Below are 4,443 nucleotides of genomic sequence, written 5' to 3' on the forward strand. Positions count from 1 at the left end.
TCCGCCTCCCGGGTTTACGCCATTCTCCTGCCTCAGCCTCCCGAGTAGCTGGGACTACAGGCGCCCGCCACCTCGCCCGGCTAGCTTTTTGTATTTTTTTTTTTAGTAGAGACGGGGTTTCACCGTGTTAGCCAGGATGGTCTCGATCGCTTGACCTCGTGATCCGCCCGTCTCGGCCTCCCAAAGTGCTGGGATTACAGGCTTGAGCCACCGCGCCCGGCCTGGGTCTCTTTCAAGAAGATGATCGTGTCTAGAATGTATCGGGAGTAATTATGTAAAGGCAGCTTTGCCATCCTAGAATATGCTACTAGCCAGGAGGTGCAATGAAGTCCTGGGGACCTTGTCAAGGAGGTGACCTCACCTAGAATGCACTGGGGACACCGCTAAGTTCAGTACGTTTATCAAGCACATGCTGTTTATTGGACAGAAATGTTCTAGGCATCGCGTGTGTGCTATTGAGCAATTTGCAGGCAAATAGTCCCCTACTTTCCAGCTCTCACTGTGAGCCTGGCCCTTTTTCAAACTGGGAAAGGAAAACCAGACCTTTAGTCCAGTGAGGCCCAACTGTCAGTCCCTAGACTACAGTCCCTAGACTACTGTGCTGCTTTGGCATAGCCTGACAAGAGACTAAGCTCAACCGAGTCCTGAGAATTCAACAAAACAGACTTGAAAGCAGCAGGCAATGAACAGCAACCAAAGGGAAGAGGAGGTACAGGACTAAACTCTCTCCTCATCACCACTGCTCTTTTTTCTCTCTCAACTCCAGCGCTAGTCTCCTGTCTTCAGAGTTTGGACACATAAGGCCCAAGATATAACGTAAGGGGGAAAAAGAGAAGAAAAAAAGATGGCAAGTTGAGTGCTCAGTGAGGAATGTTAAAAAAAATAAAAATAAAGCTGGGCATAGTAACTCATGCTTGTAATCCCAACATTTTGGGAGGCCAGGTTGGGACGATTGCTTGAGCCCAGGAGTTAGAGACCAGCCTGGGCAACATAGAGAGACCCACCTCTACAAAAAATTTTTAAAATAGTGGCCAGGCAAGGTTGCTCATGCCTGTAAACCCAGCACATTGGTAGGGTGAGGCAAGCGGATCACCTGAGGCCAGGAGTTCCAGACCAGCCTGGCCATCAAGGTGAAAACCTGTCTCTATTGAAAAAATACAAAAACTTATCCAGGCATGGTGGCGGGCACCTGTAGTCCCAGCTACTCAGGAGGCTGAGGCACAAGAATCGCTTGAACCCAGAAGGGAGGTTGCAATGAGCTGAGATCGCACCACTGCACTCCAGCCTGGATAACAGAGTGAGACTCCATTTCAATTAAAAAAATAAATAGGGCCGGGCACAGTGGCTCATGTCTTTAATCCCAGCACTTTGGGAGGCCAAGGCAGGTGGATCACAAGGTCAGGAGATCGAGACCATCCTGGCTAACACAGTGAAACCCCATCTCTACTAAAAATACAAAAAATTAGCTGGGTGTGGTGGTGGGCGCCTGTAATCCCAGCTACTCCGGAGGCTAAGGCAGGAGAATGGAGTGAAGCCAGGAGGCAAAGCTTGCAGTGAGCCGAGATGGTGCCACTGCACTCTAGCCTGGGCGACAGAGCGAGACTCCGTCTCAAAAAAAGAAAAAAAATTAGCTGGGCGTGGTGGTGAGCGCCTGTAGTCCCAGCTACAACGGGAGGTCGAGGGAGGAGAATGGCATGAACCCAGGAGGCGGAGCTTGCAGTGAGCTGAGATTGCCCTACTGCACTCCAGCCTGGGTGACAGAGCGAGACTCCATCTCAAAAAAAAAAAAAAAAAAGGAAAGAAAGAAAAAATAAATAAATAGGTCGGGCACGGTAGCTCATCCCTGTAATCCCAGCACTTTGGGAAGCCGAGGTGGGTAGATCATGAGGTCAGGAGATTGAGACCATTCTGGCTAACACGGTGAAACCCCATCTCTACTAAAAATACAAAAAATAAGCCGGGTGTGGTGGCATGTGCCTGTAGTCCCAGCTACTCGGGAGGCTGAGGCAGGAGAATGGCGTGAACCCAGGAGGCAGGGGTTGCAGTGAGCCGAGATCATGCCACTGCACTCCAGCCTGGACAACAGAGGGAGACTCTGTCTCAAAAAATAATAATAATAGATAAATAAAAAATAAAAATTAAGGCCGGGAGTGGTGGCTCACGCCTGTAATATCAGCACATTGGGAGGCCGAGTAGGGGCAGATCACCTGAGGTCGGGAGCTCGAGACCAGCCTGATCAACATGGAGAAACCCCATCTCAACTGAAAATACAAAATTAGCCAGGCATGTTGGCGTATACCTGTAATCCCAGTTACTCAGGAGGCTGAGGCAGGAGAATCGCTTGAACCTGGGAGGTGGAGGTTGCAGTGAGCCAAGATCGCGCCATTGCACTCCATCCTGGGCAACAAGAGTGAAACTCCGTCTCAAAAAAAAAAAAAAAAAATAGCTGGGCGTGGTGGCTCATGCCTGTAATCCCAGCTACTTGGGAAGCTGAGGCAGGAGAATTGCCTGAACCCAGAAGGAGGAGGTTGCAGTGGACCAAGATCGCACCACTGCACTCCAACCTGGGTGACAGAGTGAGACTCCCTCTCAAAATACATAAATAAATAGGCTGGGTGTGGTTGCTCACACCTGTAATCCCAGCACTTTGGGAGGCCGAGGTGGGCGGATCACCTGAGGTCAGGAGTTCAAGACCAGCCTGGCGAACATGGTGAAACCCCATCTCTACAAAAATACAAAATTTAGCCAGGCATGATGTTGGATGCCTGTAATCCCAGCTACTCAGGGGGCCGAGGTGGGAAGATCAATTGAACCCGGGAGGTGGAGGTTGTAGTGAGCCGAGATTGCGTCACTGCAATCCAGCCTGGGTGACAGAGCAAGGCGCTGTCTCAAAAAGAAAAATAAATAAATAAATAAGGGCCAGGCATGGTGGCTCACGCCTGTAATCCCAGCACTTTGGGAGGCCGAGGTGGGCGGATCATGAGGTCAGGAGTTCGAGACCAGCCTGACCAACATGGTGAAACCCCCATCTCTACCAAAAATACAAAAATTAGCCAGATGTAGTGGTGCACACCTGTGGTGCCAGCTACTTGGGAGGCTGAGGTGGGAGAATCACTTGAACCCTGGAGGCAGAGGTTGCAGTGAGCCTAGACTACACTCCACTACACTCCAGCCCAGGCAACAGAGTGAGACTGTGTCTCCAAAAAATTATTTTAATTAAAAAAAAAAAATGTTCAGGCCAGATACAGTGACTCATGCCTGTAATCTCAGCACTTTGGGAGGCTGAGTAGGCAGAGTTCGAGACCAACCCGGGTCACATGGTGAAACCCCATCTGTACAAAAAATTTACCAAAAAATCAGCCAAGTGTGGTGGCCTGTGTCTGTAGTCCCAGCTACTTGGGAGGCTGAAGAGGGAGGATTGCTGGAGTCTGGGAGGCAGAGGTTGCAGTGAGATTCAACCATTGCACTCCAGCCTAGGGGAGCCAGACTCCATCTCAAGAAGAATAAAATTTTCCTCTTAAAAAAGAAAAGAAAATCCTCTACTAACCCCACAGCCCTCTCCTGCTCAGTATTGGCCCTCAATATCCAAGTGTTCAGCATCTAGGAATTCAACCAACTGAAGAACAAAAATATCTGAGGAAAAGCCAGGCATGGTGTCTCATGCCTGTAAACTCAGCACTTGGGGAGGCTGAGGCAGAGGATCATTTGAGGCCAGGAGTTTGTGACCAGCCTGGGCAACATAGTGAGACTCTGTCTCTGCAAAAGATTTAAAAATTAGCTGGGCGCGGTGGCTCACGCCTGTAATCCCAGCAGTTTGGGAGGCCAAGATGGGCAGATCATGAGGTCAGGAGATCGAGACCATCCTGGCTAACACGGTGAAACCCCGTCTCTACTAAAAATACAAAAATTAGCCGGGTCCGGCGGCAGGCGCCTGTAGTCCCAGCTACACGGGAGGCTGAGGCAGGAGAATGGTGTGAACCCGGGAGGCGGAGCTTGCACTGAGTGAAGATTGCGCCACTGCACTCCAGCCTGGGCGACAGAGTGAGAGTCCGTCTCAAAAAAAAAAAAAAAAAAATTAGCGCCGGGCGTGGTGTCTGACACCTATAATCCCAGCACTTTGGGAGGCCAAGGTGGGTGGATCACCTGAGGTTGGGAGTTTGAGACCAGCCTGACCAACATGGAGAAACTCCGTCTCTGCTAAAAATACAAAATTAGCCGGGTGTAGTGGAACATGCCTGTAATCCCAGTTACTCAGGAGGCTGAGGCAGGAAAATCACTTGAACCCTGGAGGCAGAGGTTGCAGTGAGTTGAGATAGTGCCACTGCACTCCAGCCTGAATGACAGAGAGAGATTCCGTCTCAAAAGAAAAAAAAAAAAAGGAAAAAGAAAAAATCTAAAACTTCCCTGACCCCAAGTTACAAGGTGTAACTTTATCTTTCTTTT

General features: G+C 49.9%; 1 protein-coding gene across 1 annotated transcript in view; it reads right to left on the reverse strand.

The window, feature by feature from the left end:
- The window catches only part of FAM222B (family with sequence similarity 222 member B), a 104,245-nt gene that overhangs the window by 92,374 nt on the left and 7,428 nt on the right, over positions 1–4,443 (reverse strand). The window lies entirely within an intron of this gene.

This window comes from Piliocolobus tephrosceles, chromosome 16 (genome assembly GCF_002776525.5).
Source record: "Piliocolobus tephrosceles isolate RC106 chromosome 16, ASM277652v3, whole genome shotgun sequence".
NCBI classification, from domain to species: domain Eukaryota; kingdom Metazoa; phylum Chordata; class Mammalia; order Primates; family Cercopithecidae; genus Piliocolobus; species Piliocolobus tephrosceles.